Genomic DNA, 27,573 nt, shown 5'->3' with positions numbered 1-27,573 from the left:
CCGACAGGGTTTGAGGGAAGGCCCGACACTTTATAGCATCATTCACGGGTTGCAGCAGCAGTGCATTAGAGAACGTCCTAACATGATTAGCGGGGTCTCCCGTGCCGTCATAGGCTTTGATAGTGGGCATCTTGAACTTCCTTGAGATATGGGCATTCATTATCTCTTCTGTGAAGGGTGGAGTTGGATCATCAGGATCTCCAAGGGGAAGGAGATTGCTTGGATCAGTTCTTGGGACAGCAGCCCTTCTTCTTACCGGACCATCCAGGTCTATGACAGGAGGAGGATTTCTCCCCCTAGGAGGTATCTGGGGTCTGGTGGCCTGGTGAGCCTCCAAATCACGCCTCAGCCTTTGCATTTCAGCCTCACGAGCCCTCATCCTTTCCTGCACTTCTTGGGGATTCGCCCCTGGGGTGCTTTGGGGGCGTTGCCTTCCGTTGGCTATTGGCTCTTTTCCAGGACGCCTCCTTCTCGGGGCCACTTCATCATCCGAAGATTCGGAGTCTCTCTCAGTGTAAGGACCAGAAAATTCCCGATCCTCAGGGATAGGACCCAAACCTCGTATATAGGGGGGCGACTGCCCTCGTGCTTCGCTTCGCCCAGCATATCCATTTCCTCCAACCTCAGGGTGAAGGGGCATCCCATAAGGGGGGTTAGTAGCAACAATAGTTGAATATTCATACCCGATAGGTCGAGAATTCATAGGTATATGTACTTGTTGAACTTGAGGATTCGTACCTTGAATAGTCGGGGGAGTTGTCCCTTGTGGTTGAGGTTGAGTTGCCCCTGTCTGGGCTTCCCCTTGAGCAGATGCATAAGTGGAGTGGGGAGGAATCTCCACGGTTGACGAAATCTCCTGAGTTGTCCCTGATGGTGTTCCTTCCTCCAGAGCTCTAATTGTTCTCCGTGTTCTCGCCATGGTTGTTATTGTGCCTTCCCACAGACGGCGCCAAATGTTATGGATTAAAAACTAATATATATAATTGTTGTATTTATTGCTAAGATTCAGGAGCTCAAGGCCTTTAATGGCTGTTCTCGTGTTTCGTAGCTTAATTCTGCCTTTACGAGATGCCTACGTATCTCTGTGAATTAGAGAATTAAGCCAAAAAACGTAGTTCTGATTTGTGGGGTGAGACCCCTTATATAGATGTTGGGAGTCCTAGAATTGGACTTGGTATAGGAGACCTGGTGGGCAAGTCCCATAATTAGAATGGACTTTGGAGTCCTAGATAGTAGGAAACTGATTCCTTATCCTTTTAGGTCCCCTTGAGGCTAATCTATAAGGATTTATATCTTTATCAGGACTCTTCTCAATAGCTGATTTTTCCCTTATTAATCAATTACGAAATTAATTAATAATCAGGGCTTTTGGGCCTTCATTAGGCCTGATCTAGCCCATCAGGCTTAACCTTTCCGGTCTGAGTATCACATATCTTTTTATTGGGCCTAGCAGCCCATACCTTGCAGTATTTAATTATACTATCACAATTTATTTACCCCTATCAGAAGTAGAAATGGATTTCTGCTTCTTACTGAACCATGAGACTAATCTTCCTCCCAAAAACTGACAACTTCTAGAGGTACTCTTCGTGTCTATTTTGTATCCAGCAAAGTCAACATCTGAGTATCCACACAGTCCAAAATTAGCTTCTCTTGCATACCATAGACTAAGTGATGTTGTTCCCTCGAGATATCTAAAGATTATCTTGACTGCAATAAGATGTGGCTCCCTAGGATTTGCCTGAAATATTGCACACAAATAGGTGGCAAACATAATGTCTGGCCTACTAGCCGTTAGGTACAAGAGAGAACCAACCATACCTCTGTAGTTTGTGACATCAACTGCTATACCTTCACGAGGATCAAGCTTTGTAGCATTTGCCATAGGAGTAGTTACAGTTGCACTTTCTTGCATATTAAACCTTTTTAACAGATTCTTTGTGTACTTGGACTGATTAATGTAGATGCCATTATCAGTCTCTTTAATTTGCAATCCCAAGAAATAGCTCATATCTCCTATCATAATCATTTGATATCTTGATTGTATCAACTTTGAGAACTTATCACACATTTTTTGATTAGTTGATCCAAAAATAATATCATCCATATAAATTTGAACTAACAGAAAATCTTTACCTTTATTCAGATAAAATAAAGTTTTATCTACTGTACCTCTTTTGAATCCACTTTCAAGTAAAAACTGAGCAAGAGTCTCATACCATGCTCTAGGTGCTTGCTTTAGTCCATAGAGTGATTTGTCATGTCTATAAACATAGTCGGGATGTTAAGAATCCATAAAACCTGGTGGCTGTTCAACATAGACTTCTTCTTCAAGTTCTCCATTGAGAAATGCACTCCTGACATCCATCTGAAAGACTTTGAATTTCTTGTGTGCAGCATATGCCAAGAAAATTCTGATTGCTTCCAGCTTAGCAACAGGAGCAAATATTTCATCATAGTCAATGTCTTCCTGTTGGGAATATCCTTTAGCCATTAACCTTGCCTTGTTTCTGACAATGGTTCCATCAGAATCAGTTTTATTTCTGAAGACCTACTTTGTACCTACAATTGACCTGTTCTTAGGTCTAGGAACCAGCTTCCACACTTCATTCCTTTCAAATTCATTCAACTCTTCTTGCATAGCTATAACCCAATCTGCATCCTTAAGTGCATCTTCTATTTTCTTTGGATCTTCCTTTGAAAGTAGATTGTGATACAAACATTCATTTTGAGTTGCACTCCTTGTCTTTACACCTTCATCAGGATTTCCAATGATAAGATCGGGAGTATGATCTTTGGTCCATTTTCTGGCATTAGGAAATGCCCTTCTTGAGCTAGATGTTCCCCCTGAATCATGTGCCTCATCAAATGCATTTGAGGCTCTCCCTGAATCAGTGCTGTTAACTCTTGATGAAGAATTAGGACTTGACTCATGTTCTCCTGATGTTGAATTAACATTAGATTCTGAGTGATTAGATTGAGAAGAACCTTGAGTTGACTCTTCAGTGTTAGTACTATCAGTTAAACCTTCATGTTGCTCCCCATCAACATGTGTAGGTTCATTAGTACAATGATCATCTTCAGGATCTGAAGGAGTATCATGATTTGGATCATCAATAATTGATAATCCATTAGAGTTTGATGCAGATTCTAACAGTGCGTTTTCATTTGCAAAGATCAAACTTTCATGAGAGTATTCTTCAAAACCAGGAATCTTCTTATCATCAAAAGATACATTGATATAGATAATTACAATATTTGTTCTCGGATTGAAAACTCCGCATGCTCTTGATGGTGAGTAACCAATAAAGATTCCTTCATCAGCTTTTGATTCAAATTTTCCTAGCTGATCAGTATGAGTTCTCAGAACAAAGCACTTACATCCAAATACATGGAGATGTTTGAGACTGAGCTTCTTTTCTTTCAGCATCTGATAAGGAGTAACACCATGTATGTTTATCAATGTGATATTCTGAGTATAACAAGCTGTGTTTACTGCTTCAGCCCAGAAGTAAGTGGGTAGTTTGGCTTCTTCTAGCAGAGTCCTGCCAGCTTCAATCAGGGTTCTGTTTTTTCTCTCGACAACACCATTTTGTTGAGGTGTGCCAAGAGCTGAGAATTGTTGTTATATGCCTTTGTACTTACAGACTTACTGCACTTTTGAGTTCTTGAACTCAGTGCCATTATCACTTCTCAGTATTTTCACTTTGAAGTTGGATCCATTCTCAATTTGCCTTATATGATCTAGAAGAATTTCTGGTGTTTCATCCTTCCTATGTAGAAAATAAACCCAGGCGTATCTAGTGAAATCATCAACAGTTATAAGTGTGTACCTTTTCTTGTTGATAGACATTATGTTTACTGGTCCAAAGAGATCCAAATGTAACATATGATATGGTTCAGTGATAGAGAATTTTGTTTTACTTTTGAAGGATACTCTTCTTTGTTTGGACTTTTGGAAAGCATCACAAAGGCCATCAAGTGAGTATAGCATATTTGGTAATCCTCTTACTAGCTCCTTATTGGCACGTTCCTTGATTGAATTGAAGTTGAGATGTGAGAGCTTCTTGTGCCAATTCTAGCTCTCATCTACTGATGCCTTAGAGATAAGGCAAGTAGCTTCTTGCTCAAGACTTTCATGTAGCCTTGCTTCATATTAATTACCATGTCTGTATCCCACCAAGACAACTTTCTTTGTCTTGTTATGAACAACGTCATAGTGAGAGTCATAGAACACTACATGATAACCTCTGACAGTGATTTGACTAATGCTTAGTAGATTGTGCTTCAGTCCTTGCACTAGAGCTACATTCTCTATTACCACCTTTCCAATTATCAAGTTGCCATATCCCAGAGTGTGTCCTATATTTCCATCTCCATAAGATACATCTGGGCCGGCCTTCATCTCAAATTCTGATAGTAGGGATTTATTTCCAGTCATGTGTCTTGAACATCCACTATCCAAGGAAAGAGTATTTTTCTTGTTACCCTGCAATCAGAGGAGTGATTAATTAGAAGGATTTTTAAGGACCCACACTTGTTGGTTCCTCATTTTGGACAACTTAAGTTTCTGTGATTCAGAGGTATTTCTGACAGTTTTTTTCTTTATCAAAATTTGTCTTATTAGAAGCAGATTTAGTAGAGCTGACAGTATTAATCACATAAGTAGTTTTATTGAATTTTGGCAAAGGTTCATAGAAATTATGATACAGCTTATGATAAGAACTACAAGTGTAAATTGAATGTCAACTACTACCATAATGAAAACAAGGATTTTGTGGTTTGTAAAATACTGATCTACCCCTAACATCAGACTTAGGAATAATAGATTTCTTTTTCGTACTCCTCCTGTAATCAATAACAAGATAATTAGTATTACCACAGTTAAAACAAGTTTTTCTAGGAGCGTTGGGAACAACATTTTAGTTAGATTCCTTAGAAATACCTTGCTTATCATTCCTATTTCTTTTTGGACTTTTTACTTGAGGTTTGTCAGTAACCTCAGATAATTTCTTCTTCAATTGTCTTTTAGACAAATGTCCTATGTTCCTTTCTTTCTTAACAGTCTTAATGGTCTCCTTGTTTTCCTCTCTTTGAGTTTTATTATCTACTACCTTTTCTTGGAATGATGAGGTTGAACCCTTCTCAAAAGTAGATTTGGGTTCATCAGCTTCTAAAGAGATAAACTTAACAGGAGTCTTAAGGGTAATTTTATTTTCAGTCTCAACATCCTTAATTCCTTCTACATAGCCAAGACATTCTCTCCATTTTTTCTTAGAAATCATTGAAGGGAATATGTCCTAAGTCCAATCGTGTATTAGGATTTAGGAATAACTTTTATGTAATCTGTTTTGATTTCATTGATATTAATAAAGACTTGTTTTGTTTTTATTACGGGCTTTATCTATTTAAGTGTTTAAATAAGATATACCATAGTTTAGAGTAAAGCTTTTTATGGATTATGATGAGATCATAATAGTGAGACCTAAAAAGATGATAACTCTAAACTTAAATAGTTCCTGGTCATAGGATTACTAATTGGTAATTAATAATCCGCAAAGATCGGTACATACTATGCTTGCTTCATTATTGAGGATGTCTGTTCTCATAGACATTTGTGTGGTGACACTATAGCTAGTATGTAGGTGCTTATTATGGAATAAGTTCACTGAACATGACTCGCACAACTGAACAACTGATGGAGTTCACTCACGTGTCAGCAGTTGTTCACATAGTGATAGTTGTACAAGTATCCTTAGACTTGAGGTCATCATAGTCATCTTGTGTACACTGAACTATGCTTTGGTTTAGTTCTTAGTCTCCAGGGATAATTATTAGGGCTCTTCTGAGTATAGGAATTTGTACACGAAGATAGTGTATGATCAATAAAGGATCTACCCCTTCCAGTGAAGGAAGCGAATGTTCAAGGCTGATCCACTTATGCTAGTTCAGGAATCTCTGGCCAGAGTGAATGAAATTAGAAAGGAGTTTCTAATTTGCATAGAACTACGCATAATAAATCATAAGCAAGTGATTGAATTAGATAGGCTTGACACGAGATCCATGCCTTGTATTTAATCGGGATATTGTAGGGTAGAAGGAGTTTATTGTACGGTAACTATTCACTGACAGGTTCTTTGTATTCTAAGCAGTGAATTCATATTATCCGGATAGTCGCGATATGTTGAGAAGCATCACTCACGATGTAGAATAAATGTGATTAATTAATTAATCATATTTAATAAATTAGAGAATTTATATAAATAATGATAAAATAGTTTTATTATTATTTATTTTTACTACCGGCTTAATATTGAACCTACAGGGTCACACCATAAAAAGAGAATGATTTAATGGTGGAGGAATTAATTAATAATGGCTAATAATTATTTATTTATGAAATAAATAATTAATTGGCAAATTTAATAATTGATTAAATGAGATTTAATTGATTATAAATTAATTAAGAAAAGTTCTTAATATTATTAATTAAAGGATTTAATTTTTGGAAATTAAATCAAGAGAGAGAATTATTTCTAAAGTGTTTAGAAAAAGGATTAATGATTAAAAGGTGTTTTAATTATTAATGAGAATAATAAATGGGATAATAATAATAATATTTATGGGAAAATTTCAGCTGAAAATTTTGCCTATAAATACACTATTATAGACCCTATTTAATTCTAACCCACATCGAACCCGAAAACCCAAAAAGTTTGGAAAACCCAATTCTCTCCACCTCCTTCCTCCTCCTTAACATCGTTTTCTTGGTGGATACCGGTGGAGTGCTTCACACTTGAGGAGCAACTGCTAAGGATCTCTGATCGTTGTCTCCGAATTATTTTAAAAGGTTAGATTCGATCCCTCGAATTTTTATTCACGATTTATATGCTTTTATTTGGATTTTGTATGTGTAAAAGTGTTTTTTTCATGCCCTGCTGCATTAAAAATCCAACAATGGTATCAGAGCATAGGTTGTATGCATATAGATCTGTGGTAAAAATTTCAGAATTTTATGTGCTTGTATGAATTAATTATGATTTTTACAAGTTATATCATGGATTAATTTTGTCTGATGAGAAATCGTTTCTCAGTATAATTTTGAATGTTGATCTGGGTTCTACAAGTGTTGTAGATCGTCTGGGTATTTTTTTCATAATTTTAGGATGTATAGATTTTTTATTATGAATTTTTGAAGTTTCTGCAATTAAATTCGTAATTAAATAATCATATATATATATATAAATTGTAAGTATATATATATATTGCATCTGTTACTCTGCTATGTTGGGACTGCTGTCTGCTGCACGGGAAAAAAAGACAGTGTAAAGCAGGTCAGGCAGCACGCAAACCGAGGGAGAGAGAAGGCGGCGGCGAATCGCTGTAAAGGGCAGGACCGCGCGTCGACCACGCGCGGCGCGTGAAAGACACGCGCTGGTGACGTCAGCATCAGGTTTCAGGCGCATGGAGCGCGTGAGCGCGTGGGTGCGCGTGGTTGAAAGTCAGACACGCGTTGTCAGGCGCGTGTGCGCGTGGCCGCGCGTAGGAAAGTTTGTTTAGGCGCGTGTGGGCGCGTGCCAGCTCAGAAATGGGCGATTTTGGTGCCGTTGGATTCATCTTTTTGAGACGCTTCTAATGGTATATTATATGATATTTTATGAAATTGTTTCGAACTGTTTATAGCTAACAGAAGTGTTTTTAAGCTGTTTTTAACTGTTTAAATTGCTTTTAAATGCTTCATGTGATACATAGAGATGTATAATGCTTAGACTAATGTACTAGATGATATAACATGCCTACCTTGGTGTTTATTCATGTTGATATATGTGATATATGCTTATTTTATCATGCGATGATAGATTTAGGTGAACTTAAATGAACATAAGGCGTTTGTTAGACAACCTAGTATAGTGAAATTGTTTAATAACCTTAAGAATAATATTATGAATACAATCATGAGATTCTTGTGTTTGTGAAACACGTAATTGAATATGAATTTTCAATATGAGAGAAAGGATGATTCTGTCAACAACAGATTTCTATCTGTAAGAAAGGGTTATTAAGTGACGCCTCTTGACAATGCTCCACCCGATCTGGGAATCATCTGATTATTGATTATTGATTTGAAATATTTAATTTAAAAGGAAGAATTTCTTTATAATATGATTATGATTGTAACGTAATATAATCCCTCTAAAATTAAATAATATCAAGTAGTAATTGGCCAATGACACAACGGGCTTGTGTCGGTCATAGCCTTCCAACATGATAGAAAAGTAGTTCTTATTTTTGAATCATTGTCGGTTCGTGCTACAGCCGAGGGCTTTGATTTCGAAATAAGAAATACTTGTCCATTACATAGAGATGTGTACATTGAATAAGAATCTAAAAGGTACGTGCTACAGCCGTGGGCCTTTGGGGACTGATTCAACTGTACGGAATGTTGGGTTAGACTTGACTTAGAATATTGAGTTTGTCGTGCTACAGCCGAGACTCAATTATTCAAGAGGCTAAAGTTTGATTAGGGAATAACATGAGATGTAATTGACAAGAGTTGTCTGCCTATTGAACATTGCATGGCGGTTCGTGCTACAGCTGGGGTCATGTAATGGAATGTAGGATCCCTATTCCCACTAGCATTATGAATGCTTAATTTTTCACGTAGGGGGTTGAATAAATTAGGAAAACTAGTGGGAGCCACTTATGAATAAAGACCCGATTCATATAGTGTTTTGAAATGAAATCGAATATTTGCTAAGTGTTGTTATGTGTTTGTCATTTATAGATTTACTTTGTACGTTATGTCTTCTGCACTATCACTCAGGAGCATACTAGATGCTCACAAATTGACTGGTCCTAATTATGCTGACTGGCTTCGAAACTTGAGAATTGTTCTCAGGATTGAGAAGCTGGAATACGTGATTGACTCACCTAAGCCTACTGAACCTGCTAGTGATGCACATAATGATGAACATGTTATATATCGTAAGTGGTTATATGATGCAAATGTTGCTCAATGCATCATGCTAGCTTCCATGAACATTGAGCTACAGAAGCAACATGAGCATATGGATGCTCACACTATCCTCATGCATCTACAAGAGTTGTATGATGTGGCAGGGAGGACAACTCGATATGAGATATAGAAGGAGCTGTTCGGTTGTAGGATGTCTGAGGGATCATCTGTGAATGACCATGTACTTAAGATGATCAATTTGATTGAACGTCTTGGACAACTTGGTTTTGCCATGGATGGGGAGCTGAGCCAAGACTTGGTTTTGCAATCGCTTCCGAGTTCGTTCTCGCAGTTTGTTGTGAACTTTCACATGAATAAGTTGGATGTCAGCCTTCCTGAACTCCACAACATGTTGAAGACTGCGGAATCGAATTTTCCCCTAAGAAGAGTTCTGTTCTTCTAATTGGTGAAGGTTCCAATCCTAAGAAAAGGAAGAGGAACTCTTCCAAGAAGAAGAAAGTAGGTGAAGAAAAGCCGGTTCCACCAAAAGCTGAAGACCCCAAGAGCAAAGTTGTTTGCTTTCACTGTAACAAGGTGGGGCACTGGAAGAGGAACTGCAAGGTTTACCTTGCAGAATTGAAGAAGAAGAAGTGTAATGAGACTACCGCTTCTGATTCAGGTATGTTCATGATAGAAGTGAATATGTCATTAAATCAAATTTCTACTTGGGTATTAGATACCGCCTGTGGTTCTCAAATCTGCAATTGTTGCAGGGACCAATGAGAAGTAGGACTCTTGAGGAAGAGGAGGTGATTCTACTGATGGAAATGGAGCAAGAGTTGCTGTTGAAGATGTAGAATCATTTCATTTACATAGGCCTACGGGCAAGACTATTGTTTGAAATAATTGTTATTTTGTTCCCTTGATTGTGAGGAATATTATTCCCATGTTAGACTTGGCTGGATTTTCATTTATTATTGAGAATAATGAATGCTCTATTCTTAGAGATAATATTCTTTATGGACGTGGTGCTTTAAATAATGGTCTGTATGTATGTGACATAATTTATTTCAGATTGAACAAACTAATAAAAGAAAAGGGATGATGAAAATCTCACTTTATAGTGGCACTGCAGTCTCCATTTAGTGGACATGGAGAGAGGGCTGCAGATTTGCTAGGAATGGTACACACATATGTATGTGGACCAATGTCTAAGCAAGCCATGGGTGGATTTTCATACTTCATTACTTTCATAGATGATAGATCTAGATTCGGATATGTGTTTGATGAAACACAAATCTGAAGCCTTTAAAAAGTTCAAAGAGTATAAGTATGAAGTGGAGAAACAAACCAAACATAGTATTATAATTCTTCGATTAGATCGAGGTGGTGAATACTTGAATGGAGAGTTTCTGGATTATCTCAAAGTAAATGGTATAGTCTCCCAGTGGACTCCTCCAGATTAGTATCTGAAAGGAGAAATCGAACTTTGTTAGACATAGTTCGGTCCATGATGAGCTATGCAAATCTTCCAGTATTCCTATAGGGTTATGCATTGGAAACCTCAGCATATTTACTGAATAAGGTGATTTCCAAAATCTGTTCCTCAAACTTCGTATGAGATATGAAAAGAAAGGAAACCGAGTCTTAAACACATTAAGATTTGGGGATGTCCAGCTTATGTCAAGAAAGTTGACCCAGATAAGATGGAATATCGATCCGTAAAATGTGGTTTTGTGGGATATCCTAAAGAGACTTTAGGGTATTACTTTTACACCGATCATCGGGTGTTTGTCTCCAGACATGCTACCTTCTTGGAAAAGGAGTTTATCCTTGAAGGAAACAGTGGGAGCAAAATTGAACTTGATGAAGTTCAAGAAGCACAAACTACTACGGATCAAGTGGAAACACCTGTTCTGAATGAACAACCTTTTGTGGAACAGCCCATTCATAGGTCAGGGAGAGTGTCTCGCCAACCTGAGAGGTAATATGGCCTTGTCATTGAGAATGACAATGAGTTGTCGATCATTAATGATGACGACCATGTGACCTATAATGAGGCTATGAGTAGTATTGACTCAGAGAAATGGCATAGTGCCATGAAATCCAGAATGGAATCTATGTATACGGTATACAAAAGATAGATTATAGCAGATGGCCAGGTGGAGACCTTTAAGGCCAGGCTTTTGGGAAAAGGATTGAAACAAAGGCAATGGATTGACTTTGATGAAACCTTTTACCTGTAGCCCTGTTAAAATCAGTTCGGATTTTGCTTGCGAATGCTGCTTACTACGACTATGTGATCTGGCAAATAGCCAGATGGTTTTCTTTCCAAGGGAAATGAAAACCTAGTGTGTAAGCTACTGCGAACCATATGTGGTTTAAAGCAAGCTTCTCATAGATGGAACATTCATTTTGATGAGACAATCAAAGAGTTTGATTTTATCAAAAACGTAGATGAACCATGCGTCTACAAAAGGATTAGTGTGAGCGTGGTAACATTTCTTATATTGTATTGAATTAGAGTTGACACACATAACAACATAGCAGACCCACTCACAAAGCTACTTTATGAAAGTCACTTTGATCGTCAAGATGGGTATTAGATACCAGAGTGATTGGCTTTAGTACAAGTGGGAGATTGAAAGGAATATGTCCTAAGTCCAATCGTGTATTAGGATTTAGGAATAACTTTTATGTAATCTGTTTTGATTTCATTGATATTAATAAAGACTTGTTTTGTTTTTATTACGGGCTTTATCTATTTAAGTGTTTAAATAAGATATACCATAGTTTAGAGTAAAGCTTTTTATGGATTATGATGAGATCATAATAGTGAGACCTAAAAAGATGATAACTCTAAACTTAAATAGTTCCTGGTCATAGGATTACTAATTGGTAATTAATAATCCGCAAAGATCGGTACATACTATGCTTGCTTCATTATGAAGGATGTCTGTTCTCATAGACATTTGTGTGGTGACACTATAGCTAGTATGTAGGTGCTTATTATGGAATAAGTTCACTGAACATGACTCGCACAGCTGAACAACTGATGGAGTTCACTCACGTGTCAGCAGTTGTTCACATAGTGATAGTTGTACAAGTATCCTTAGACTTGAGGTCATCATAGTCATCTTGTGTACACTGAACTATGCTTTGGTTTAGTTCTTAGTCTCCAGGGACAATTATTAGGGCTCTTCTGGGTATAGGAATTTGTACACGAAGATAGTGTATGATCAATAAAGGATCTACCCCTTCCAGTGAAGGAAGCGAATGTTCAAGGCTGATCCACTTATGCTAGTTCAGGAATCTCTGGCCAGAGTGAATGAAATTAGAAAGGAGTTTCTAATTTGCATAGAACTACGCATAGTAAATGGTAAGCAAGTGATTGAATTAGATAGGCTTGACACGAGATCCATGCCTTGTATTTAATCGGGACATTGTAGGGTAGAAGGAGTTTATTGTACGGTAACTATTCACTGACAGGTTCTTTGTATTCTAAGCAGTGAATTCATATTATCCGGATAGTCGCGATATGTTGAGAAGCATCACTCACGATGTAGAATAAATGTGATTAATTAATTAATCATATTTAATAAATTAGAGAATTTATATAAATAATGATAAAATAGTTTTATTATTATTTATTTTTACTACCGGCTTAATATTGAACCTACAGGGTCACACCATAAAAAGAGAATGATTTAATGGTGGAGGAATTAATTAATAATGGCTAATAATTATTTATTTATGAAATAAATAATTAATTGGAAAATTCAATAATTGATTAAATGAGATTTAATTGATTATAAATTAATTAAGAAAAGTTCTTAATATTATTAATTAAAGGATTTAATTTTTGGAAATTAAATCAAGAGAGAGAATTATTTCTAAAGTGTTTAGAAAAAGGATTAATGATTAAAAGGTGTTTTAATTATTAATAAGAATAATAAATGGGATAATAATAATAATATTTATGGGAAAATTTCAGCTGAAAATTTTGCCTATAAATACACTATTATAGACCCTATTTAATTCTAACCCACATCGAACCCGAAAACCCAAAAAGTTTGGAAAACCCAATTCTCTCCACCTCCTTCCTCCTCCTTAACATCGTTTTCTTGGTGGATACCGGTGGAGTGCTTCACACTTGAGGAGCAACTGCTAAGGATCTCTGATCATTGTCTCCGAATTATTTTAAAAGGTTAGATTCGATCCCTCGAATTTTTATTCACGATTTATATGCTTTTATTTGGATTTTGTATGTGTAAAAGTGTTTTTTCCACGCCCCGCTGCGTTAAAAATCCAACAATCATCTCATGAACCTTTTTTCCTGAATCAGTCCAGGCTTTAAGGGGTTTCCTCTCATATTCTAATTCATTTTCTAACATACTATACTTAGCTTCCAGTATCTTTACTGTATGTTTAGCTTTCTCACATTCTTTTTGAATTTCAATCTGATTTACTAAGTCAGACTCTAACTGATCATTTCTAGATTTTAAGACTTCATTTTCAGTTAACAGTCTATTGTTCTCTAGAATCTTATTCTTAAAATTACCATGAAGAGACTTAAGAATAGATTTCAATTCAGATATATCTTCAATATCAAAAGAGAAAAAAGAAGTTGATACCTTAGAATCAGAGGAAGCAGGAGTATCAAAACTAGACATCAGTGTATAACATGTTTCTTCATTTTTAGAATCAGTGGAATCCATTTAATCCTTGCTTGATGTAATCAAGGATTTGTTCTTCCCTTTGTCATTCTTTGTCTTTTTGCATTCTGTAGCAAAGTGACCAGGTTCATCACAGTTGTAGCACTTGATCTTTAATCAGTCGACTTTTCCACCTTTAAAATCCTTTCATTCTCTTCTTCCAGGCGACTTCCTTTCTCCTTCAGTAACTTCTTCCTGAAGATTCTTTTCTTCTGAGACTTCCTGAACCGCATCCTCTTGAAACCCTTGACCAACAATGTAGCCATTTGTATGACATCAGAGTCTATCATGTTCTCATCAGTTTCAGAATCAGTATCATCATCAGGATTTGATGATGAATCATCAGTATCTGATTCTGGCCATTAGTTCTTTTTCCTTACAGCTTCAACTGACCTATCTTTCAAAGCTTTAGCATTCACTTTCAAAGCAACTGATTTTCCCTTGTTGCTTTTCCTCTCTTTCCTTTGCTGAACTTCCAAATCATAAGTTCTCAACATGCTATAGATTTCATCCAGAGTGATTATTTCCAAATTATACTGATGTCATATGATTGAAGTCTGAGTCTCCCATTCTTCATTCAACACTCTCAGAAACTTGGTGTTTGAATCTTCCAGATCGTACACCTTTCCTACCAAAGATAGGTTGTTAAGCAGAGTGAGAAACCTATCACAGATGTCAGTGAGACTTTCATTAGGCTTGGCCTCAAAATGTTCATATTCTTGAATTAGAACAGCTTTTATGTTCTTCTTGATGGCCACGGTTCCTTGACATTGAGTCTCCAGGGCATCCCAGATCTCTTTGGCAGTCTTGTAGGCTATAACCCTGTTTGACATTACAGAGTCAAGACTATAATGTAAAATGTTTCTTACCTTTGCATCCTTCAGCACAAGAGCTTTCTCTTCTGGTGTCCACTCACTCTTCTCCTTCAACTGAAGGTGTTCATCAACAGTAAGAGTTGCAGGTACCAATTTTGTTGGCTTTTAAGGTCCATCATTGATTACGTCGAGGTAGTCTGGATCTGTAGCTTCCAAGTGCATGAGCATCTTCACCTTCCATGTAGGATATTCAGTCTTTTTTAGAATGGGGATTTTGATACTTTCATACTTGTTCAGGGACATGTTTAGATCATTTCTGATAGTAAATTATCAGTCCGCTATGATACCAATTGTTGCCCAGTAATAATACAATTTTTAAGGGGGTTGGATACAATTGTATAGATGTTTCGAACAAGTATAAAATATAACAATTCTTTATATTTCTGATAAAAACTGTTACAAACTCTCTCAAGAAATACTGATGTTCTTGAGAGCTGCTAGGCCGTACAATACTCGAGTAAATTACTATGTGATGACCTAAAATGTGTTTATATAATACACAGCTGCTACAAATAAATCTAAGATATGCATTATCAATTACTAAGAGAAAATGATACATATCTTTAACTGAATACATAAAGTCCTATCACTCAGAACGTAACAAATATCCATCCCTCAAAATAAGGAACATAATTAATCTTCATAACTGACCGCCTTTAGATGCTGATGACATGCAAATACTGATGATGAATCAAATCCCGACGACACGCCTAATACTGGTGACATCTAGACGCAATCAAATCCTGAACTTCTTCTGATCATTGAGAATCAGCATGTAACAGCTTTCCTGAGTTCTCTATAAGTCATTCTGGAGTTCTCGAATGACTTCTCCATAACACTAAATATGTGACTTGTAGAGATCTTGACTTAGAACATTTTTCCCAAAACAGATTTATTCAACTCCAAGCTTCTTCATAATTCTTCTTAGGCTTGATACTGTTTAAATAAAAAGACTCCAGTCTGCTCTTTCGAAATTTTTACAGACTTTAAATGTTACAATACAAAATGCAAACTAAGATTATAATACAACTTAATTAGGGTTGTCAATTTGACTTAGTCTTGTTAAAGTATAGGCATGTCTTTCACAACAATCTCCCCCAATTCTTGAGAAGATTATTTAACACAAATTCATGTCTGTTAACAGGACTAACCCCAAGTTATAATGGAAAATAAGTTTAATACATAAAAATTGACACAAGTACAACATTTATATATTAGAAGATTTACAGAGTCTAAATGGTTACAAGCATCAGGTAAAAACTATTTTTACTTCTGCTCCTTCCCTAATGAGATCATTTAAGTAAACAAGAATTTCAAGTTCTTCTACAATAGGTGTCCCACTTAGAGCTTCTACAAGTTTGATCCTGTCTGCCTTTGGATAACCACTGTCTAGTAAATCAATCCTAAATCTTGAGAATTTTCCAGCTTTAATGTTTAGAAACTTTCCATCCTTATAGATTCTGCTCATTCCTTTTGCTTTCAGTTCTTCTGATCTTTTTATGAACATTTCAATCTCCTCATCATACTTCCTTTTTCTTTCCTCATATTCAACCTCATTTCTTTTTCTTCTTTCTTCTCTTTCAATCAACCACTCAGCTAGAATAGATCTCCATGCTCTTGTTGCAGTATCCTTGTCCTTCAGCAAACTTATCACTATTTCGAATTCTGTTGGAGAGAGTGTCCATTAAATTGCTGCCAATAAAAGTGAAGGTCCCATCTTGAAAGTAGATTCTTACTTCATTTAGAGTGACAACCCAGACTCTAACTATTTCCTCAGCCAGTTGTTGAAAATAGTCTTCATCTGAACAACACCAGTTTAAGGGTAGAAAATCATTCTGCTTGAAATAATTCCAGATGGCCCTTTCAGTAACTTCAACGTTTTCAGTAGGCTTAGCTTTCTTAGGTTTTCTCCCAACAGACTTGAAATGAGTTTTGTGTGATGGTTTGACATAAGGTAAGGTTGAGATTTTCTTGAGAGATGTTTGGCTAGTGGTGATTGGAATTTTTAGAAAGGAGTTATCAGTTTGTCTGTATAGAAATTTGGACTTAGAGGTTTGAGGTGATTTGATGTTTGAGATTGTTGACTTTGAAGGTTGAGCTAAAGGTTGAGCTAGTTTTTTTTGGATTTTTAGGGTTTGTTGTGGTTCTGAGCCATCATGTCTCTTATTGCTTCTTCTCTCACTTCCTCTCTCCTTCTTATTATCCTTCTTTTCATCCTCCTTCTTCTCTCCTTAACTCTTGTCCTTTCTACCAGTTGCTTTAGAGGCTTGACTTAGATTTGATCAAGAAGGTTTTTGTTTGTTATCCTTCTGCTCATCATCATCTTCATCTTTCTTTAAATTGTATTGAGTATTCGGCAATATGGTGTCAGGATTTACAAGATATATGTCCAAGATTTTTATCATCTCCACATCCTCCTGCTTCTTGTTCCTTTTGTGCTTTAGATCAGACTGCAAGGTCATGATCAGCCTCATGTTTGATTTGACACAATGTTTGGGAACAATGAGATGTCTTACTTGAATGGTTGTTGGACAGACATAAACTACTCATTTGTGTGGATATAGATAGGCTCCTGGAAAAGCTGATATATGTGCCTTTTTGAGCTCTTGGAGAAGTTGAGTGTCTTCTTGAATAACTGGATTTACTCTGTTAATCATTACATCCAGTTCAGATGCTCTTAAAGTTTGAAGATATGGAAGAGTCACCTGGAGACACCTGTCCACACCACCATCATTGATGTTCATGGAAATCCTTTTCTCTAGAAAAGTATCAACTTTCACCACCACTGCCCTTATGAAATTGATGTTCTTTCCCAAAGATTTCTTGCAGGCCATATAGTTTTTTTGAAGAGACACTATTAGTGTTGCACGAAGGTCATTGAATTCCTGATCTTGATTGGGTCCTTCTGCAGCCCTTAGAAGTCTTTCTTTTCCAACATCAGCTTGAGCACTTGGGCTTTGTCCCATCTAAATAGGCTATTTAGATTTTGCCTTAGCATCCCTATATTGTTGAATCCTAGCCTCAATCTCCCCCTTAGTCTTGGTGACAGGCATGAGGAGGGGAGTTGGTAACTCTGGCCTTATTTGTTCAGGTAAAGCAGGCAGTGATATGTTGAGCTTCCCCATGATGGCCCCCAAAGCAACAGAATTCTGTATTTGAAGATGCTTTGAGAGTCCACCAGGGTCTGGATGTCTGTTTGTTGACTCTTGACTAGAGAGGTCAAGGCTTGTACTTGTTTATTGAGAGAAGCATTAGATGTCTGCAAGTCTGAGGCTTGTTGTTGGAGAGATTGGATTTGCAGATTTATAGAGGTTGAGCCAGGCTGATAAGATCTAGTAGATGAGGAGGGGCCAAAAGTTGCTTCCACAACCTGTTTGATGTTATCCATAAGCAAGACAGAAGGCTCATATCGTGATTGGTGGAGCTGGTCTAGCTTGATTTTGGCATCATTTGAATGAGTGATTTGCTGTTGGAGCACTGTATGAAGAGAAATTAAGGATTGTTTGAGATTTTTGACATCTTTTTCAATGGTAGTCAGATCCATCCTTGACATTTGATTAGTAAAATGCTTGAACTTGGTGGTGATCTATACTTGAGATGGTATAATCTCATCCATTTTCTCCTTCACCAGCTTTCTTATCTTGTCTTCATGACCAGTCAGCTTCAGTTCTAGAGCTTTACCAAATAGGTGAAAAGCCTTGAGTTGAGCTTTGTAGACCTCAGTGACTGCATCATAGACCTCCTGAGGAGTCAAGACCTTGTAATTGCTTCCAAGAATAGTGACATATTCATACTTAAACCTAGCCAAGACTTGATCCATCTCCAACAGAAAATCCTGAGATAGCCATGCATCTACATTCCCATCTTGCTCTGCATCATTCACAATCTTCTCCTTCTGTTTTTCAACATCTTCATTATATGTGAGCATAATGGCTTGATATTCTCGATTGCCCATGTCAGAAGTGAGTAGATGTTGTGAGATATTTGCTAAAACATAATTTTGCTCAACAAGAAGATCATCTACAGATGTAGGTTGAGAGCCAGATTCTTGCAGCCATTGAGAGAGAATGTGTTATTGTTGAGGTTGTGAGGTTGAGGGTTAAGCTGTTGAGGGATCAGAACCACCTGTGACTGAAGTCACAGTTTTACTGTAATAACCCCCAAAATTTTGAACTTTTTGTAACCCTTATGAATAGTGTTTTTGCTGAATGAGAAAACTTTTCATGCCACACTATGTAGGGGTTCTGTTATGGATATTCTGAGATTTTATTAGTACTCTATATGGTATATAAGTGTACGTAAAGATCTTCAGAATCCAATTCCGAACACTTTGATTTTTCCCGGAAATCCACTAGATACGGAAAGAATTGAGTATAAGGTAACATGATAAAAAGGATTTAAATTAAAGGATTATAAGAGAGGATCATAAAAGGAATATAATGTATTGAGAAAGGTTAAGGAAACCCAAGTAATAAGATCCCGGGTATGATCCCTCAAACGAGAAATGAGAACGAAAGTTAAGCGAACCGTATAACAGATCAGCGGTCATTAGGCAAACAATTAGGAAGTTAATCAAGGAGGTTAGGGATGATGAGGTCATCCAACCAATAAGGAGAGGGCAAGTAAGAGATGATGACACAATAAGGTGATGTAAGCATGACATAGGGAGGGAGGAGATGTGGTTGGTTTATAACCACACAAAGACAAGGTTAATAAGGTAATTAACCAAAAATCCAAACAAAACTACATCCACCAAGCCAAAACAAATCATTTCATCAAAACAAAAATTTAATTTCTCTTCACCAAGAACTTTGCTCTCGGCTTTTTCCATTTCAAGAAGAGGAATTTTCAAAATTCAAGTTCCAAGCTTCCTAAATTGGTAAGTTAGTTATCTAGTACTCCTTATGCATAGATATGGCTATCCTATGAGTTTAAGCCTCCAATTAATTCTCAATCTTCTCCAAGAAATCAATGAAGAAGACAATGAATAGTAATTTCAAGGTTTTTAACTTGATTTTCTTGTTTTTCCTTTAAGATCCAAGCATCCCTAAGACATCTCAAGGCTTCTTAAGGCTTCCTAGCTACTCCAATCACTTCAACGAAGGTATACCATCTCCAAACCCTAGCTTTACTTTGTATATTAGGATGATTTTGATAGTTATGGTAATAGAGTAGCTTAATGCTTGTTGGTTTAGAATTTGGGTTGGAATGGTGGTGAATTGAATGTTGAAATCTTATGGTTTGGTTAAAGGACTTAAGTATAGTTTAAATTCAAGTTTAAGAATAAGTATAAATTGTAATGTTGAGTTGATTGGGACTATTATGATGTAGTGAGGATGGATTTTGGTTGTATGAATGGATTGGGATTGATTGGTGGTTGAATTGGAATGGTATAAAATTGGGAAATCGCGTAAACATAGCCGTCGTAATGTCCAATTTACTTTAGACTTCTTTTGTTCATAACATTAGGACCCGAGAACTCCCTGCTAGGTTTTGACCATTGCTATGTTTAGATATTTCATGTTACGAGCTTTGTTTTGATATGTGGTTCATTTGATTCCGATGTACGGTTTAGGAGAAACGGCCGTTTTAAGTAACGACGTTTCGCGAACGAAACATTACCCCTCGCCTTACTTTGAAACATAGGTTAAAGACCTAAAAAGGGTTAATTAGTGTATGAAACAATTATGTTAAGTGTGTTAGGCAGTTGGTAAGACACTCGCGAAGGAATCGCCTTAAAACTCGTAATGGTTAAATTATTAAAAATGGTGGAGCCGAGGGTACTCGAGTGACTTAAGAGAATCAGTAAGCGCAATGCGAGCGTTAGAGTCTAATTTGGTTAAAGTATAGATTTACAAGTGACTTCGGTTTAATTCCAACTTATATGTTGTTTATAGGTTACCAGACTCGTCCCAAGCCATTAATAACCCTCAGTCGCTCAGGCAAGTTTTCTACTCGTATAACTGTTGTTGTGATGTATATTTGTATATGCATGATCTTGTGATAAATGCATATTTGTTATTAGCAAATTCTTGCGATATATTGGAGCATGTGATATGGTATATATGCATGCATGTTTCATATTCTTGATTTATATATCTGTTGGTTCAAATGCTTATAGTTGTATAATACCTATGCTAGAGATAAGCGGTATTTGAGTTTACCCTTAGTATAGGGGATCAAAAGGTGAACATATTTATAAACCGCGAGTCGATGTTCCCGAGTATATTATATATATATATATATATGGATATAGTTTTCAAAACTATTGATCAAATAAGGTTTATTCAATAACTTTATTTTATTTAATGAATATTATTTGAATATTCATTCGAGGACTTATGACTCTGTTTATTCTATTTAATGATTATTATTTGAATATTCATTTGAGGATGTATGACTCCGTTTATTTATTAATGAATATTAATTATAATATTCATTCGAGGTATTATGACTCCGCTTATTATTTAATAATATTCTTTATTTTATTAAAGAATAATGTTTCGATAATCAAACTTATTTTCGATTATTCAAATAAAGATAGTACTTTCGTATAAGTATATCTTTGGTTATTTAATATCCATTTCAAGTATGAGTTTTAAAACTTCTACTTCAATTATTTTTATAAAGATTATTCTTTATGGGAATATTATTTAAATAATAATATTCAGATATTTTCTAAATATATTGGGACTGATTTATTTTAATAAATCAGCAGTACTCCAAACATTCTTAAAAATGTTTTCGAGTCTTCAAAATGATTTTAAAAATTAGAGTGGACCCCAAAACTCATTTTTATATTTAAGATCTTCCTTTCAAAGGGGATTTAAATACTCGCTCAAAACCTGGGGGATCCGGCTCTGTGGTGTATTTTACATTCGCAACGTGGTTGCTGTTTTGAGAAAACAATTTGATTACTTGCCCAACGTTCGGGAAGTAAGTCCATCTAATTGAGTCGACATAAGCGACAGGCCGGGGTACGGTCTATCAAAGTGTAAGTGGCTGGGTGGCAGTCCATCAACGCGTAAGAGGCCGGGTGGCGGTCCAGCACAAGGTCCTTATGTGGCCAGGGTGATGACCGGTGGGGGATTCATCCATCTACTAGTAGAAAAGGTTACTTATTGGTATCTTTGCCTGATCAGCAAGACATCGGGTTTATGCCAAAATTCTTTTCCTTTCCAAAATTCATTGGATGTTTCAAACTCTGTTCATACTTTACATAATAGAGGTTCCAGGAAATGTTTAAAAGATATATATGTGGATATATATATCGGGACTAAATAAAGTATCTCGTAACTTTATTTCATTCAATAATATTTCAAAGATTGAATCTATTCAAGTCTTAACTTGTGGTCTCATCTATGGGATGACCCTTTTTAAACCTATAATACTTTGAACAGTGGTAGTTCAAGTAGCCTTATAAATGATATAAGTATAGTGAAGTAATTGGTAACTTCATCCCTTGTTTTTGCTTATATCCAGTAAGTAATTATCTTTCACCTGATAAAGGTTTCCAGCAAGTTATCCATTTAGATGCTTGCGTTATGGTTTACACTATATATTATCTTGCGAGCTGTAATGCTCACTCTTGCTTTATTTCTTCATCACACAACAACAGTTAGGTAAGTAATCATTTTGGGTTGTAATAACTTTTAAATTGTGGATTCAAAGACTTGTACTTATTTCAATTTCATCTCTGAGACTATAACGGGTTGTGGTGTGTGTTAGTGTGGGGTCACAGTATAAGCTTAATTATTATTAATTAAGTGAAGTGATATTGTGGAAAGAAAGACCGTGACGACCCGGATCCCCGACCACGGATCTGGGGGTGTTACATTTACTCACAGATTGCTCTGTGTTTATAACTAGTTGTTGTTCCACACTAGTTGTGGGAACCTCCAATTGAATTGGAGGGGATTTGAATGGGTTAATGTCATGTGCACCAGTCTCAAACCCTTGTTCTTCTTGCAAAGCACTGTCACATGAATATAATAAACTTGCCTCTCCCATAGAAGGGTCATTGGCAATTGTACTCCTAGCATCAACTGCTAATGCAATTTATGCTAGGGTTTTGAGGGGAGTTGTTCCTTGTAAAGGAATATCCGATTGAATTGGAGAAGATTTAGATAGCTCCTCCTCAGGAGTACTACCCTCAAACCTAACAGCTTGTGAAGGCTGATTTGCACATGAAGGTGCATTTGAGACATCCATGGGGTCTTCAGTAAAAACTGATGAATCCCCCATGGTTTTGATGGTGTCATCAAGGTCTACCCCATCTAGTAGCCTCTCACCATCTGATTGTAGTGTCTGGGTGGTGAGCAAGGTTTCTTGAACCAAGTCACTTGATTTTGCTTGCACTTGAGAATTGAATTCAAGTGTTGTAGATGGTGAAGAAATTTATGAGATTAAAAGTTATTGTTCAGAAGTGAGTGTTGGCAGCCCCCTGAATGGATGAGGGAGCTTCAATAGATGTGCCTCACTATGTGTGTCATCCTTATTTCTTCTTCCATACACTTGGGTTTGATCAAGTGCAGGCTTTGCAGACTCTATACGTGATGCATTGGGGTGAATGCTCTTTTCAATATACACACCCTGTTGGGAGGATGTATCTAGAGTATGTGTAGTCCCCATTGTTACAACTGCATCCTTTTGGGAGGATACAGAGGTGGCTTGAGTGGTCAGTTCAGATTTCTTACTTTTCTTTGTTCTCTTGATCAATGGTGACTCAGCTTCTATTTATTCCTCACCACTCTTGTAATAACCCCAAAATTTTTGAACTTTTGTAACCCTTATGAATAGTGTTTTTGCTAATTATGCTGAATAAGAAAACTTTTCATGCCACACCTTGTAGAGGTTCTTCTATTGTTATTCTGAGATCTTATTAGTACTCTATATGGTATATAAGTGTATGTAAAGATCATCGGAATCCAAATTCGAACACTTTGATTTTTCCCGAAAATCCACCAGATACCGAAAGAATTGAGTATAAGGTAACATGATAAAAATGGTTTAAATTCAAGGATTATAATAGAGGATCATAAAAGTAATATAATGTATTGAGAAAGGTTAAGGAAACCCAAGTAATAAGATCCCGGGTATGATCCCTCAAACGATAAACGAGAACGAAAGTTAAGCGAACCGTATAACAGATCAGCGGTCATTAGGCAAGTAATTAGGAGTTAATCAAAGAGGTTAGTGATGATGATGTCATCAAACCAATAAGAAGAGGACAATCATGGGAAGATGGCATAAGAATGATGACCTAAGCATGACAAAAAGAAGTGTGTTGTTGGTTGATTGTGAACCACACAAAATTTACCATGGTTAAAAGGTAATTTAGCAAAACAAAAGCAAAACAACCAACAAAACAAATCACAAATCACAAAAACACATTTTCTCCACCTTTCCAAGCAAGAAGCTCTCGGCTTCTTCACTTTTTCAAAGACAAGAAAGTCAAAATCCAAGTTCCAAGCTTTGTTAATTAGTGAGGTAATTATCTAAGGTTCCTTGTACATAGATATAGATATCCTATAAGTTTAAGCTTCAAATTCCTTCACAATCTCTTCCTAAAATTCATGGAAGAAGAGAGTGAATAGTGTTTTTCAAGAACTTGAAATTTTTATCTTGTGTTTTTGTTTAGATAAAGCTTTAGTAATGATTTTCCAAGGTCGTTTCAAGCTCATTAGTTACTCCTACTCACAAGGAAGGTATAATCTCTTAACCTAGCATTGTTATTGAATATTAAGAGCTTATTATGAGTACTATAGTTCATGAGAAGCATAGTTATTGAATGTTTAGAGATTGGTTGGTTTTGTAATGAGTTTGGAGTTACCTTCCCTCTAATCCATGGCTTCAGACCTTGCTGGAATCTCTTGGCCTTCTTCCTGTCAGTATCTACATATGACGGCACATACCTTGACAATTCTTCAAACTTACTTTCATAATCAGCTACCGACATATTTCCTTGCTTTAACTCTAAAAACTTCAGCTATATCTGATCCTGAACAAACTGGGGAAAATATTTTCTAAAAACAATTCCTTAAACCTCCCCCAAGTAATAACATTTGTACCTTCCAATGTCTTCACAGTCTCCCACCAATAGGTGGCCTCATTTTTCAAATAATAACTTGCAAACTCCACCTTCTGTTCTTCCTTTACTTTAACTAAAGTAAACGACTTCTCTATTTCCTTTAACAAAACATTCGCTTCAATCGGATCTAAGGAACCCTTGAATTCCGGGGGGTTTACCGCCTGAATTTTTTTGAAAGTTACCTGGGGATTGGTCTGTCTTTGTTACTGTTGAGTCAAGTGAACTGTTTGTTGGGCCAAGATATGGAGAATCTGGGCTATTACTGGGTCTATGGGTCCTGGGTTTGCATTCTGGTTGGTATCATCTTGGTTGTTATTGTTGTTGTCGGTTTCTTCATTCTGGGTGTTGGTGCAGGTATTTCTTCTGGGAGGCATTTTTTGTAAAGAATTAAACAACTTATTTAGTCTTTAAATCAAATCCTTTGCATAAAAGAAAAGTTTTGTAAAACAGAAATATCTCCTTTTGAAAACAGTTGTAACAGTTGAACTAAGTAAATTGCATGCTTCTTTACAATATATAAACAGTTAAGGGAACAGGGTATATGGTATCACAAGGGTATAACTGGTGCAATAAATAAAGTAAAGTAAAATAGGTGCAGTAAAGTAAATGACAATGCTGGGAAATAAAAGGTACTGATATATATAGATCTAAAGTTTTAGGTAGTACAAGCGTAAAGATGCTTCGGAAGTAAAAGCAAAAGGGTACAACAAACCTACTCACTAGTCAGCAGATCTAGTCTATAAATACAACCCAAAAGTCTACTGATACATACTACACGCTACTGTACATACTAAACAACCACAACAGCACTGCTCAGCATCTCCATCTCTGTGCCTCTAGCTCAGGGCAAGTCTGGTCCTCTAATCTCCTCAAGCTCCTCCAGAAACCACTTAGCCCACTCCAAAAGAAAATCAGGGGTAATATCCTCATGAGTAGCCTCAACAATCCTCACAGCAACTGCTCTCCGAAATACTTGGAGTCTCTCTCTGAGTTGCCTCTCACCACGCCCAACCTCCCTGATACGTATAATATGTAATAGCTCCTGAATCTGACCCCGTAGGAATCGCTGCTCCATAAGGCAAGCCTCGAACTGATGATATGGGATAGGATAGGAAGAGAACTGAAAAGGTACACCTGTAACTGAGTGACCAGTAAAACCTGAATCAGCAGGTGGGGGTCCTCTTATAGGTGGCCTCATGCCTGGGGGTGGAATAGCCTACAGTGGTACGAGCTGCAACACAGATGGAAGTAAAATAGCCAACACTGGTGGAACAACAGGATGTGGATCTCAAGATGGTCCTCCAACTGAGGGCTCTGAGTGATCAGCCGGTACAGAGATGAAAGAGTCGGCTATCGCTGCTATCTGAAATCATATCGCAATATAAGGATCTCGAACCACAACGCGAATTATACTAATACCTGATATACCGTCGCACTCATCCTCTCGATGTTCTATCTTTTTATTTCCTTACTTCTAATTCTAACCCTCTACCCATTCCCGTCAACCTAGACTTGTGTCAGTGACTTTTAACCTGTGGCTCTGATACCAAACCTGTGGCGCCCTCCAAACCCAGGTCAGAAGTTTGGGGTCCACATACACACACCTTATTTATAACCTGCTAATAGCAATAATAAAGATAACCACGGACTGCAACAGGTTAAAGTATATACACAAGCCACACACACACTTTATATTACAAAGGTCCAAATTCCAACTATTCAAACTCGGAACTGAATATTAAACATTAGTACAAACTTTTACAAACTTAAACTATCTCAAAAGCTATCCGCTAGCTTAACTTGATCAACCTGGACCCCTAGCTCTCGCACTGGAATGGGGATCCTCGCTACCAACTGTTTCCTTCTTAACTGGAAAAGAATATAAACAACATCGCACAAATGAGCTAACTAGCTCAGCAAGTCACAATGACAAGACTGAGAATAATGATCATCAAGTGAAAAAGGTTAAGGTATCAAGTGAACAATGATTAATGATTTAGAATTGGAAATTATATTTTTATTTTAAAACCAAGGTTAGGCTGCTGATCAGTCACGCACTAACCCCGAGCAAGGCACAAAGCTCTGCTCTAATTACTGGATCCAAGGCACACATTGGCCTAACTTGACCACCAATCTGGTCTGACCATGAATCTGGTCCACCATTTTATAAAACAATCCAATTCTATCATAATAACAGAATAAACAATGTAAAGTAATAAACAATTTTATAAGCAATATTGGATGTTCAATAATGAAATGGTTTCAATCTTCACAAAGGATCAATATGGAAATTTCAAAGAATGGCTGTTAGGTAATGAAAGAATTGGATAACAAAGGAATCAACGTTTCAAAGTTACAAGGATTTGGTCTTTCAAAGCATAAGGTACAATGGTTTGAATATGTAAGCAATTTGATTCAGTGTTTGGCATTTAGTTTGTATGTATTTGTGGAGTAGTATCGTATATCTGTGGTTCATATTCGGGTATACAACAATCAATGGTTCAGAAAGAATAAGGTTTACGACTCAAAGATCAACAACTAGAATCAAGGTTTAGGGTTCAGTGTTTCAAAGCAGTTACAATATAAAACAGGACTATCAATCAACTACAATATATCTCGAGAAAATTTAGAACACTTGCCTGATATTAGCTTGATATATTTCTCTAACTTCCAATCACAATCTCCTACTCCTCGACTATCTGTTTCCCTTTCCTACGCCTTGCCTCTTCTGCTCACATATCATAAACATCTATCAATACTCAACTCATACGATTCTATTTGATATACACTTCTATCTACCCTTTGTTTTACCCAAATCCGACTAACGGATTGAAAGTTACGCTATAAACAATAAACACCGAACATATAGACTGACAGTCAAATAACAAGTCACATATAACACGTAACACATCAAACAATCATTGATATATTATTTAT

The sequence above is a fragment of the Apium graveolens genome, chromosome 6 (assembly GCF_009905375.1).
Source record: "Apium graveolens cultivar Ventura chromosome 6, ASM990537v1, whole genome shotgun sequence".
In the NCBI taxonomy this organism is placed as follows: domain Eukaryota; kingdom Viridiplantae; phylum Streptophyta; class Magnoliopsida; order Apiales; family Apiaceae; genus Apium; species Apium graveolens.
This window is presented reverse-complemented; position numbering follows the sequence as displayed.